The sequence below is a fragment of the Mercenaria mercenaria genome, chromosome 11 (assembly GCF_021730395.1).
Source record: "Mercenaria mercenaria strain notata chromosome 11, MADL_Memer_1, whole genome shotgun sequence".
Classification (NCBI taxonomy): Eukaryota; Metazoa; Mollusca; class Bivalvia; order Venerida; family Veneridae; genus Mercenaria; species Mercenaria mercenaria.
Genome location: NC_069371.1, coordinates 71334605 through 71349549, shown reverse-complemented (window position 1 = coordinate 71349549; position 14945 = coordinate 71334605). Strand labels below are relative to the sequence as shown.

The window sequence follows — 14945 nt, the reverse complement described above, 5'->3', positions numbered from 1 at the left end:
CACACCGGACTTGCGTTCCGGTGATTTTACCTATGTCGGCAAAACCCGTCTAGCAACCGCATGTCAGATGCCTCTCTTGCTGTTAATGGAAACTAACGATTCGTGCACTGATTATATATTGTTTTGTAAAATACGAAAAAATCAAGTATCTTGATAGTTTCTTGCCGTTCCTTATAGTATATTTCTCGATTAGATATACGTTATTTTACGGAAAGAACATAGCGTTACGCTACAAACGATAAAACTAAAGTGGAACTTTTTTTATTGTCCGTCACTGAAACGTCATGACGTCATTTCTGCTTGCGGACGTTAATTTGTGTACATACTCTACTATAAGAAACAGTGCTCAATGATAGATATTATTACTATAGAGACGTTGGTCGAATTTATTTATACTATGATTCATAATATCTGTCATGTGTTTACGAATAGGATAGAAATATCCGTCCCAAGGGCACCTGCGCATTGGGCGGGAACGAGGCTAGCCGATTGTTATTTTTCTTGCATATCGTATGTATGCATATAAGCTTTTTATTCTGACTGATTTTTTTTTTGCATACCGTATTTTACTAAAAATAAAATAGATAAAGCAAATAGAAATGCACTCTTTCTTGTAGTAGTGTATGTACACAAAGTGCGGGAAATTAACATCCGAAAGCAGAAGTGACGTCATAACGTTTCAGTTTTATAAACATTGTAACGGGGTAATTCAATTTATGCTTGAATAATATTTCAAGAGTTGGGAAGTTATTTCGGGTAAAGCGTCTTGACAAATAACCTAAGTATACGGACTCTTTTAAACATGTGCATATGTCACGTTACTACTATCAAATAAAATTTAATGTGAGAATTGAGTTGAAACAATAAAATCGATAGAAGAGAAAGGAGGGGCTCACACAGCTCTTGACATCAGTCCAAATACGAATACATTAACCGAATCGTTTAGAAGAAGATATAAAGCTTTGCATTTTTAGAAACACCTGACTGTTTTGATCGAACGTGAGGTGCTCATCTCCATAAAGGATATTGCTAATTGTTTTTGCACATAGGAGATTGCCAAGGTTTTCTTGTCTATGCATGGTGTAAAGGGGACATTGAAGCAAGAAATGAGAAACAGTCTCAAGGGCTCCGCATCTGCAGAGAGCGGTGTCGGTAATGTATTTCCTGTAAAGATCAAAATTCAAACAGCTGCAACCGAGGCGTAGACGAATATGTAATATCTGGTTTTTACATGTTCCAACGTTAAAAAGGGCGGGAGACTGTTTGTTATTTTGTGATTTTGGTTTTGAAGGTGTGAAGAGTGTTACAATTTCGAACATCAGACGGGAGAGAATTCCAGTCGCGAATAGTTGCTGGCAAAAAGGAAGAGTTATAAAGTTGCGTTCTACATGGTATCGTAGGTATGTTATCGGAACTCCTTAAAGGATATCGATTTTGGTTGCTTTCAGGGATCAAACTGCTGAGATAATGAGGAGTAAGGCCGTTTCTCATTTTGTAGAATAGAAAGAGCCTGTTTTTCTTACGCCTTATTGGAAGGGTCTCCCATCGAAGCTCAGACAGCATCGTTTGAATATTGCATAGTTTGGTCGCCTTGTTTTGAACAGCATCTATATCATTTTTTAATTCTACAGAACAATTGTCCCATATAAAATCTTTATTTACAGACGAAGATATATGCTCCTTCCGTTTACCGTCCTCGGAAAATGAAATACCAAGATGTTTGTGAGTTTTAACAGAAAAATAGGGACGTCCTCTATGATTAGAGGGGGATGGTTTGCACAATCTCTCTTCCTAGAGAATAGAACAGTTTCAGTTTTTTGGGGGTTAAAATCCACAAGCCAAGATCTTGACCAGTTTGTTATTTGACGAAGATCAGAATTTAGGACAACAGCGGATGCATCCGGGAATCAACAGTCATGTAAAGTGTAGTATCATCGGCAAACAGCCGGATGTTGGCCTGGAGATCATTTACAATATCGTTTATATAGATTAGAAACAAAAGTGGTCCAAGAATTGAATCCCGAGGAACGCCAGCGGAAATGTTTGCCAGGACGAAGAAATATTTGAAATAACAACTCGTTGCCGACGGCCCAAAAGGTATGACGAGAACCACTCTAGGAGCTTTCTGTGGATTCCAAAAGAAGAAAGTTTGTGAAGAAGACCCCGATGCCTACTCTATCGAAGGCTTTTGATATATCACAAAACACCGCTCGCACTTCCTTGCCCTCATCCAGTGCTTGACATATTTCATTGTAAAAGAAGGTCAGCTGGTTAACCGTTGAATCACCTTTTATGAAACCAGATTGATGCGGAGTTAGGAGGTTATTAGCGACAATGTAATTGTAGATGTGCTTGTGGATACAGCGTTCCATAAGTTTGCCTATGCAGCTTAAGAGCGAGACAGGACGACAGTAAGACGGTTTGGATAAGTCGGACTTCTTGAATATTTGCGTGACATTAATGAGTTTCCAAGAAGATGGTACGAAAGATTGCTGAAGGAGCTTGTTGAAGTAGATGGACAGGGGTTTAGCAAGAACACTGGGTCCCTCCCGAATAAGACGGGACTGACAAAATCTGGACAACATGCCTTTCCGGGGTCGCTTGAATTTTATACTGTCAGTCACGTCTTAGACTGATATAGATATGTCGTGAAGTGAGCATCTGCTAACCGGGATATTTGGTAACTCGTGACCTGTATCGTCTATGGTTGACTGAGAACAGAAATATTGATTTAATAATTTTGCTTTGTCTACATCACTTGAAGCTTGAGCATAGCCACTTACCAAGTTCGAGATAAATTTTGATTTATCCTTTTTGGTTACCTGTTTGGCCAATTTGAACCATTCTTTAGCTGTTGTATTATCAGAGTTCATTTTATCGATGAATTTTGATACGTATTCAGATTTCGATTTTCTTATTAGATTTGTAACCGCATTTCTTATTTTCCTAAAATTAGCCCAGGTAATAGGATCATTGGAGGTTTCCGCTATTTTAGGGATTCTGTTGCGTTTGCGTATTAATTTTTTAATTGAACCATTCATCCAAGGTATATCATTTGGTCTTACAGTTATTACTTTATTTGGAATTGTTTTCGATGCTGCAGAAGTAATGATATCTGAAATGGTGTCATTTCAGATATCATTACTTCTGCAGCATCGAAAACAATTCCAAATAAAGTAATAACTGTAAGACCAAATGATTTACCTTGGATGAATGGCACAAAGTTTATCGAACGTAAACCTGGGTTCACGAGCGTAAACGTTGGTTTACGCCCGGCATCTTATGTTTCCGCTCGAAAATATAGGTTAGTATTTGAAAAAACCCAGTTTTACGTTCGAAAATCCTAGTTTATCGATCGTTAATCCTAGTTTTTCGACCGTAGTTTAGTTTAAACATATTTTATTGCCAATATAAACATATATAAACAGATATCTACGTCAATTGTACATATAATAGGCAAAAGGGTCGACCCACAAGTTCTCGCAACATTAGTAACGGGTCTTCCCTAATGCAAATATTTAAATATTTAATTTACAACAATGACAACTGATCAAGTATATGTGTGGTAAATAATAAATTTACAATGTCATAGCTACAAAAAAAGGAAAGAAAAATGAAATATGTATACGGTACAAGTACATGTGTACTTATATAAACAAACACATTTGTGACTAGTGGCAATATATAGATAGATGTAAGAATAAAAATGATGCAATTAATTTGCTTTAACATGTACTACATTTAGGAAAAAAGAACTTAAAAAAAGAGAAACGAGTACATTTGACTTATACAGACAAACATATTTTTGACTAGTCAGTGTACAAAAAGATGTAAGAGTACAACTAGTCAGTGTACAAAAAGATGTAAGAGTACAAAAAAGATGCAATTCAATTGCATTAACATACATGTACTACATTTGGGGAAAAAGAACATAAAAAAGAAAGAACTGGGGTCTTGTCAATAATAAACTTATATAATTATATATAAATAAATTGAATAATATTGCCTGCTAAATATGGTGAGTCTCAAAAGCGTTTGGTTGATTTTATGTAATGCTGGACTGAGCAGAATATTTTACAGTTGTCTTCATATGACAATTCGGAATTACCAACTAAAAGAAGTTGTGTATTTAAAGGATGAAATTGCCTTAGATCGTGGAAAAGTTTAATCCTTTGATTTGTATATTTCGTACAAGTGAATAGAAAATGTTTAACGTCTTCAATATCTTCTCCACAAGAACAGATTGAGTCCTGAGACAGATGGCTGCAAAATAAATGAAATTTCAGATTACTGCACGCGTTTATAAGCCTTGCATGAATTAAAGAAAATTTTCTTTCTGACCGTAAACCGGGGTTCACGTAATTACTGGACAATTGGCTTGCCATATACAGCTAGGATTACTAAACTGTTTTCACCTGGTGAAGACGATGTAGCTCTAACTGTAAAACCGGATGGCGTCTCAAGTTGTTCTTGGATCCTGCCTTGATCAGATGTCCGCTTTCTCTGAACTTGTTGGGTAAGTTGCTTGCGTTACATCCTCTTCAGGTTTTATTTCAAGCATAAAATAAAAGAAAGGGATACTTGTAAAATGATTTAAAATGATGCGAAATCATATAAGGTTGAGAACATTCACAAAGGCAAAGTTCGTAACCCGGTAGCTCTGAGATTTACAGGACCCATCAATTTGTTTACAAATTTATATGTTCACGCGCTTTACAACTGCCCGCGGTCATGACGTCAACAAATTAAATTCTATTATTCATTTATAGATCAAGATTTAGATGTACATGCAATAAAATATTTATAAATAATTGATAACATTTTTTTTAAAAATTCATCGATTATGATATGTAATCATCTAAAATTAGGTAGACAAGGTTATTAATCAGCTCATTTTAGCTTATTTGACTGTATTATACAAATGTTTATATGAAAATATGTGACAACTCTGGTTAAATAGAATATTAGTTAAGTACAGTTAAACGTCGCAAGAATGAAATTAAATGTTGCATCCACCGTTAGCAAACGTTTTGCCACAAAATCATCTGCCACTAGAAGTTGCACTTTTGACATTAAATGTTGCAAGAATTTGTACACAGATATATATCGTAATATGAACTTTTAATGTCGACAATGCCTACTGAAAACTAAGACATGTATTTATAATCAATTATGTAATAGGCTTGGATCTTCAATAGTAAAATAATGTGGTATTAGCTTTAAGCCCAATGGAAGTTATACATTCTATTACATGTATACTTTCTGAAGACAGCAGTCTTAACATGTATAATCATCTAAAGTTTACTTCCTTGGACATATTGAAAGACGAGGACCTTGCTCACCTTGCCTTTATAGTTGGCTGTTTTGATAGAGGGTCACGCAAGAAAAAGGTGAAATTATTTTGAAATAGGGAGAGTGTTTGTGACAGGGAGATGTTAAAGTTTCCACTTAAATGATACGGGATGGTAATGTCGTGCATTTGAGGCGTGTGGTAGGGATGGGGTAAAGGTGGGGAAAGGAATGAATGAATAATGATAATTTTGCTATTATTAATAATGATACAGGAATCTAAAATATAATAAAGAAGTAATTTTAAAGGAAACAGAAATTGATTTGTGGGGTGAGTGTAGATGACTAAGGGATCAATTTGGAAATGTAGAATGATAATGTGATACTAGGAGGTAATGCCAAGAAACAAAAGATATGCAAAATATCAAGGCACCCTGCTCGGTATTTGAAATAGTGCAATGAGGACAACACATGATCTTCAGCTGGATAGTCGCCTTATGACATTTACTAAAATTTCAACACAGAATTAGAACCCATGATCACTTGGCAGGAAATCATTCGTTTTCCACAGCTTCACTGGTACACAGGAATACTTCATGGACAGATTAAAGTCTCATTTGTGCAAAGGCACAGGCGTTTTCAAGATCGGTGCAGTTTACACTTCTTGCATATCAATCAGTTTGCCATTGGTTGTCTATCAACATATTCGAGTGTGATCCCTCGGTGGCAAGGCCTTTCTATAACGCATATATCATACATTTTCAGTAGATATAAGGTGTAAAGTGATCGAGACGTGATTTCGTGCGTTCGAATTAATATGTCGAGTGCTGGAGTTAAAATGTCATGCTCTCATGATGGGATGTTGTGCGATTGAACTAAGATGTCTTGCGCTCAAAATATAATGCCATACTGTCGAGATACATGTCGACACTCGTATATAAATATCATACAGCAGCGTGCGTGAAATTGAATTTGTCAACCCGAGGGCAGAATGTCAACCGAGGCGAATGCCGCGTGGTGACATTCTGTTCCGAGGTTGACAATACCAGTGTCACATACGCTGCCATATAGTATTTGTTTTATTATACCGAACAAACTTTTGTACAAGATGTTTTAAAATGTTTTTAATTAATTTAATTTAACAGTTTTATCTTTAGCGCGGTTATTGCCTGTGTACACACTAAATAGTGACGTCACTACTATAATTATGTGTACAAGGGAGGCAATCATTTGGCTAAACGATGAGGTTATATAGCAGTTATTCGTACAATAATGTGCTTCCGTGAAGGTTTAGGAGTATATCACCAAAACACAGAAATATTTTATAAACGAATAACATCGTTACCAATATTTTACTTAACCATTACATGTTCTGCCGTACTGTCCCGTACTGAAAATATTCTGAAAAAGTTGTCCCCCTTTGAAAATGAATGCCATTTGTAAAGAAATAAAAATAAACAATTGCTGAAAACTGTGTTTCACTTAATTATGTGAAATTTCAACACTCGCATGCGATTGCAAATGAAACAAAACTAACATGTCTTTTCTTAAAAAAAAAAAAAAAAACAAAAAAAAACAGTATAATTATTTATGTGCGTCATCATTTTTACTTTTCTTGTCTTTCATACCTAAAATTTTGTCTTTAACATAGTTTCGGACGGACTGTTTCTAGAATATTGTCGCGCATAAAAGCGAGGTTATGATCGTTAAGTTAGTCAATTTTTTTTTCTGTTTCAGGATTGCTTAACATAAAATAATTATTACACTCTTCCAAATACATATAAACCACTGTTAGATTGTTTTTGCATTTGACTTGCGTATATTTTAATAATATATTGTACGAAAATAAAGAAAAAACCTGAAGTAAAATGTGAAAACTACTTCTACTGCAGTGAAGTAAACGCTTTCTGAATGTTAGTAGTCAAAACTATTTGCACTCTGCTCTATGAACCTCGGGTAATAGTTTTTACTGTTAGCCGACATGCCATTCAATCAGGTAGTGGCCAGGGGTCCGGTAACCCGACCTCTAGACCCTGAGTCTAGATGTCCGGTTACTTGTCCTCCAGACAACCCGTGCATGGCAGGCTAGAGGTCTAGTAATCCTTATAGATACTGAGACCTTTCTTGTATTACAAAGAGAATAAAATCATGATAAAGTAAATATCAAATTACATTCTATTTTATTTAAAGTTAGGCCAGAAGTTAATATTATATGTAGTAGGGACCTATGGTGGCATAAACAACGCCCGGACCGAGAAAGCATGCACTAGAAAGACGCCACCATAGGAAAATCCAGTAGCGATGGTGATCCGGAAACATACAGACGTCTACACACAATGGTAAACAAACAACAGGTAAACAGGTAAATTTTAAGTAAGAATTTTTTACGCGTAATTTAGGCGACGGGTACACAGGATTCGCGTGTAAAACATTTATTAATACATAGATTATCTTGAAATTTTCAGTATCGTTAAAGAACACATATCGCTAGATTGCTAGATCATTTTTAGTAAAATAATAACTTTAAAATAAGTAAAATCACAGAGAAACGGTCGAATTTTGATAAATTCAAACGCAAAATTTCATACAGCGCGATCGTAAATGTCTTTTTTATACAATATGTAAAGTAATTAATACGGCTATAATCATTAAATATAGACTTTAGGCTATAAAGTGCAAAAAACAGATCTGAAAAACATTAAGAAATGACAAAATGACAGCATTTTAAAAACATAGAGTAAAACGGTAGCGGTATAGTAGTCGCAACTTGACCGCGATGGTTGACCTTCAGCTGATTATTCATATCGATTATTTCATTGGGGAAATAAAGGGTGATTAGGGTACCCATGTATATTAATATGGAATAAATATGTATGCAGTGCAGTATCAAAGTATGTATACTCAATTTGATCAGTTAAAACTTTCCAATCACTAATTCATAATTACACAATTTCATATTTCCGCTTTCTCGTGCAGCTCGTGTTTAACGTACACTCCTTTTCAATAATAGGCTGTGCCTCATTATGTATTATAATACAAAGGTCAACCATCGGGGTCAAGTTGCGTCCACTATATAGTACATTCAAAGTTTATGAGAATATAGAATAAGCATATTTATCGAATTTATCGATATGACACATTTATGCAGTAGGCGTGGCTTGTAATCTATAAATAACCTGTGTACTGTCAACAATCGTACGTATATAAATGTTATGTTTTCTATTGGTTTTTAAAGTTTTAAAGTTTTGAAAGTTTTCTGTTAATAAAATAAAGAAGTAGGGTGTAGGCCTATATGTAGTTCATTGACTGTGGCAGTTTTCCTTAGGCGTATCAGAGTGTAAGTAAGGTAATCGCGGCTCTTACCCTGGACAAAGAGCTATAAAAATAAGTATTTTATACTTCTTTGCCCTGGATGACTAAATTTAATAAATTTAAATATAAATCTCATAATTTATTTATTATTTTGGCAATTTAGACATAATTTAGGCGGGGGGGGGGGGGGGGGTATAACATTTCAAACATTACAATAACATAAATACTACAGCCAAAATCCAGACATGTTCCAAAATTAACACCGGGGCTTTGAATTAAGGTCCCCTTTTAATTATATAATATGAATCTAATTCTTTGGAATCAATCCGGGCGCCGACCTGTATCTGGCAACGGGTCTCAAAATTCATATTTCGCTGGGCCTACGATTGATTAGTTTGACTGGAAACAGTCATAACTACGCAGCGCAGCGTAAACAAATAAAAATGAATAAAACAAAACAAAGTATTACAAAGAGCAGACTTGTTTACAGGAGATGATTAAAAAAAAAATGTTTTCATACTTTCCTCGATTATTTGAATGGTTCAGTCACAGGAAACAGATGTATTTATAATTCTTTAACCCCGGGAAAAGTACGATCGCATGTTAAAGATAAAATATATAGCACTCTCGCTATTCATATTAATTACCGGACCTCAGCCTGTCCTGTACGAGTTACCGGGCGCCTAGCCACTTCCATTCAGTAAGCATATAATGTTACATGATTCTTTATAAAATTCCTATCAATAATTTGTGCTAGTGTTTGTTTTTTCTGATGCCGTGCAATAAAACACGTGCAGACCTCAAACATAATTTTTGACCACTGACCTTCAAGTCATTCGATCAAAGGTTGAATAATATATTTTGTGTGTATATTTTCTTATCTCGCCTCCTACAATGAAAATAGGCGTCACGTACGCAGAAAACGCGTGAAGAGCATTCATTAATTAATAATTTCTCTTCAAACTTTCAGTATCGATAGAGAATAGACTTAACTCGAATCTTAGAGCATTTTAATGAGATATTAATGTAAATAGTACACAAAATCATACAAAAACAGTCGATTTGCAATAAATTACCTGTAAAATTTCATACAGTGCATTCGTAAATAGATATTTTGTTTTATCAGAAAATGTATTTAAACCGCTGCGACCATTAAATTCCGACTTTCGGTCAGATAATGCAAGAAAACAGAATAGAAAAATATTAAATAATAAGAAAATGGCATCAGTTTAAAAAAAGGCCAACATACTTAGAGCGGCTAAGTAATACTAATAGTATATAGAATGGCACATTTATCGATACAACGTATGAGTCGCGCCATGAGAAAACCAACTTAGTGCATTACCAACTTTTAGTAACATCGGTCTATCGGAAAATCGATAAAGTTGCCTGTATAAATAAAGAAGGAAAAAAACTTAAACTTAAATAGAAAAAGTTCTATTTGGAAATCAAAAATTCAATACACCACAAATTAAATGTATGTGTATTATGTTGAAATTTCAATAAATCGACAGAATGACCCCACAGGTCTTTTTAACTTTCTTCATACTTCATAGAAAAATAATTGTACATAAACAGCGATTTATTTCGAATTTCTACATACCAACTTTCATTTTCCAATAAAATGAAATAGTTTCTGTGCTTTTTAAAAGAAATTAAAATGTTCACTTTCCCTAGTATTGGACCTTTAATCATTCGTTTTAAAAAATTGCGATATCGATTATTTGTTTTAGTCTCAAGATTGCACAAAATCACATTTAGCATAAACTTATTTTATTGTAACAAATATCTTAAAATTACCCTTTGACTTTATTGTGTATTACAATATTGCCTAGGGGTAAACAATATCCGGTCAGTGTTGTTTCAAGCCGGGTCATAAAATATATGTTACCCCACTTACTATAAGTGATAGGTATTTTTATGGTTTTATGGTTTTTGCGTTGTAATATATATCTTTCACTTTCTTCTGTCTTTATATAGTCTTTCCCCTTTCTTTCAGGATTTTTTTTACGATTTTTACCCTTACTTCATGAATCGTATGACAGTAGGAAGAATCAGTACAAATTTAGAATTCACATCGTTAATAGAGTTGTAAAGATCCAGGCCGAAATTTCACGAAAAATCTTAAGTTATTACTTAGATAAGTCTGCTATTCTAAATTTGAGATATTGATGAAGATTTTTTTTTTATTTTTCCCCTGTAACAATATATTTATAGTTCAAGTATACTATGGTAGTAGTATTTGTCAAGTATTCAAGTCACGCAAATATTATATTTCTATTTAGGCACGATATAAAAAAAAACTTAATCCTTGCCATGCTAAACTACAATAATGAACTTGTCTATCTTTCAATTTGGACAGTACAATTAATTATGAAAAGGGGTGCATACCCAAAAAAATACTGGCTGAATGGCAGACAGTACAGATCATGATCAGTCTACACGGATGTGCAGGCTGATCATGATCAACACTGATTACAAAGGAAGAACCAATAGTGTCTAGCATGGTAAGGGTTAAGTATAACTCTTATTTCTATACTTATTTTTCTTTAAAGCGACCGGCCGCCAGATCGTTCGGCAACAAAGATACTTTTTAGATATCTTGAAAAAAGCTATATTTCTTATCTTAGGCTTCAAAACTAATTACCGGCAAAATTGATGTTATGGAAATACATGAGAATTTGCTGTTTTACTACCTTTTACGATGAAAATCGAAAAACGTCAGTGCTTCAGAATTTTGAAAATATTTAGAAACAAAAGCTTATATTCTAATGTCCATAATATGTGAAAGAAAGAGGAAGTATACGCTTTCTAAATATTCTAGATAAAACATTCATATTCTTGAATATTTATTTCATTTACAGACAGTTTCTTGTGCGTAAATATTTCTTTTCTGTACATAGATATTCGTTAGCATGATGTTTCATGTATTAATAAAGTATTATATAAATTTTCGACTTGTTCCGATTTTCACTTAAATAATTATCTAAACTTCTTTAAATTCAAGTATATCGTTTAGTAAACCTCCCGCCTGTAAATGCATCAGATAATGACTTCCCCCGTGTTACTACAACAACAACAGTTAGTACGGAAATCAACGACTTCGTCTGGTAGCGATGATATCGGATTATTGGTTTTATTGATTTTTAGATCTGTCCCGCTTTATCGGTTTCGAGATGTTACTAAAAGTTGGTAATGGGTTTTTCGACCAACATAGAATCAGACCAGCCGAAGGGTATTTGACAGAATTCAACCATGAATGACACAAATATTTAACTTACGAAAGGAAAAGAAAATCCGTTTACACGAAACGATTTCATATGTTATTGAAGTTTGGCGTGCGCACGGGTAATTTCAAACTAGTAACCGAAATGCACCCGTAATTATTTAATTAAAGGCGCAAAGGGTTATATATGACATAAATAATTACATTTCACGTGTCACCGCCATACATAATGCAATCAACAATATAAAATCACGCTGATTAGAGATAAACATTGATAACACGTGTCATCTTGTGTAATTCAGTACAAATATTTACGACAAAATTACGACAAATTTTATCAATGTGTGAAATATGATTACCTTTTGAACATAGACCTGTTTGATTCAGGAATATTTTAATTTAATTAAATGAGCTTCGCCATGAGAAAACCAACATAGTGCCGCGTTTGTGACCAGCATCCGCGCAGTCTGACCAGGATCCATGCTGTTCGCGGTCAACTTTTCTCCTTTACGGTCAAATCTATCGATTTAAAACCTGGAGCAGTTATTCGCCATTAAAGTTGACACTGCACAGCAAGTACCGTAACTCTGCATTGCTTTTTGCAAGAATATTGACCTCCTTCGGTCTAGAGAATCACGGCTAGGTTTATAGGACTTAGAGAATCATGGCTAGGTTTATTTTCTTTTTACACAGAAACAAAAAATTCAGATGAGCATCTGCATCCGCAAGGCGGTGCTCTTATTCTGTAAAAGGAGAGTGCAGTAATTCGTTCTATACCTGATTCTACTTTATAGTGTAAGTCTGTATTTTAGTTTATTTTTCTGTTACTCATTTACTGGGCGTATGTCATAAATGTTTACAACATTATTGTTCTTTTTACAGGTCATCTAAACGCAAAAACCGGTCATGCGGATAGACATCAAAATGTTGAATTGAACTGGTATTTGAGACTATTATTTCATAAAACTGGTTGATAAATCGAAGTGGAAGTCTTTAGGAATGGCGAGTAAACAGTTGTGTCTCTTTGGAGAAACGATGATACAATATCTACGTCTACATTCAAATGATGCTATTCAAGGTAACACTATACTCAAAGAAGCTGACATATAGCAGTGTGAGAAAGGAAGTCTACTTTTGCACGACAGGAAAAATGATATTTGTATGTATATTTTATCGGAAGCAGCTGCAAAACCACTGTCAGGAAACTCTTTGAAATTATGGTGTGGTAGCCTATTTTACTGTTTTTGGTCCGCCTTGGTGGGACGATATTAAGGTAGAGTTTTATATGAAAATCTACGATAAAGTCTGATGATCTCGAATGTGGAAAAAAATAGACTTGATTAAGAAGTTTCCGCTAAGAAATAAAGCCTCTGCGTTGGATCAGCTGCATTTTTTGCCGTCTTCTGAAGATCTTATCTTTCAGGAATAAATTCGCTGGACCAGCTACTCTGTCTAACTGTGACCTCTATTTCTCTGTCTCTCCTTCCGATGCGACTCAAACTCCGATGCTCTCGATCTGAAGTCGAAGGCCCTACGACTGAGCTGTCATGGTTAACGGATATAATTTTGTGTAATAGTAAAGTGATGTTAAAATAAGTGTTCATCACGTTGAATCGACAACGGCCGCATACTAACGTTTTCTAAAAAGCTAAGCTTGTTTAAATTAAAATTCGTTTACAATTCATGTGCGAAGCCACTACTGCAGACGACAATTCATATTGGAAGACGAATACACTGCATATCACTTTGAGCTGATACCAACGCGAAGGTAACCACAGGGACAGTTTACTGAGGTATTGACACACTAAATAGCTGTAGGCTCTTCTTTTATTTATATGAAACAGAGGAACTTCCAGTGGCTGCAGCGCACACTGAGTAAAGCACACACCGTGGACCATTTGAAAAGACTGTGACTTAGTTACCTTATCTTGAGGAATGTTGTCAGTACAGTATACAAATCGAAAGAATGACTTATTTTCCATGACAAGTTAAGATTTTTTACGAAGAAAACGCTACCAACATTTCAGGGATAGATCTGTTAAATAATTTCAACCAAAACAATACATCAAAAGAAAGGAATGTATTTCTACAGAGCCAAAACAGCGATCTATTTGAATATGTTATTTTCTACCATTTTTTTTCGCGCCATTTTCTTATTTGTTAATGTCTGTATATACCCACAGAGTCGCGAGTCGGCACGTTTGAAACATAGTTTTACAATGTAGAATTTCATTGAACCTTTTTCTTTAAAAAAAAAAAAAAAAAAAAAAAAAAAAAAAAAAAAAAAAAAAAAAAATGAAGGAAATTCAGTTATTAAAAAAGATAAGATCGTATTCTTTAATTTATTGTACGACCGATTTTGCCTTGATTTCTTTTCAATGTGTCATTCATAAAAGTTCGAAAATTTCCGATGGTATAAAATAAATAAATTGTCAGTTTTCAGTTAAACATAAGTTTGTTCGTTGGTTTGTTTTGAGCTTAGCGCCATAGAAACAGTGTTTCAGTTATGTAATGACAGACAGTTAACCTAACCGGTGTTCATTGATTTACAAACCTAATCTCCGCAAGTACTTGCCAACTTCCCCACATAAACCAGAGGTGCAGGACAATGATTTCAGGTACAGTGCATTTTATCAGATCGTCACGGAGAGCACACGCCTCGCACAATCTAAACTCACGACTCCGCGATACCTAGATCTGCGTTCTCCCTATTTGGTCTAAGCAGGAGGACCTAAAACAAATAAACAGCTGGATTCTATAAAAAATCAATGGTTTCATTGTCGCAGCTAAATACGCTGAATGATATTTATAACTGCACAGAACAAATCCTTTTTTTAAACTTCTATAACTGTAAAAAAGCAATTCTAATTGTCATCAAGATAGCATGGTAAAATCTACTGATAAAAGTCTAAACAAGTTTCAAAAGCCTTTATTTTAAAGACAATAACCAAAGTATGTTCCAATTGAACTTAGCTACCGCACAGTCTTTAGTTGATTTGATACTTGTTTTGTATTATAAATCAATAAGATGTGAAAAAATAGATCACAAGCAGTCTTTAAAAGTTGTTTAACATTTTTAACGTTTTTTTCGTGTTCAGAAAGTTGATATACTGGCAGG

General features: G+C 34.5%; 1 protein-coding gene and 1 long non-coding RNA gene across 5 annotated transcripts in view; one reads left to right on the top strand and one right to left on the bottom strand.

Annotated features, from left to right (window-relative positions):
* LOC123533005 (inositol hexakisphosphate kinase 3-like) overlaps nucleotides 1-14945 on the bottom strand; it is a 374160-nt gene that overhangs the window by 73861 nt on the left and 285354 nt on the right. The gene's annotated exons all lie outside the window — the stretch shown is intronic.
* Nucleotides 7158-14132, top strand: LOC128546655 (uncharacterized). The gene is made up of 2 exons (XR_008366130.1): nucleotides 7158-7651; nucleotides 12710-14132. It is a non-coding gene; the product is annotated as an uncharacterized LOC128546655 (long non-coding RNA).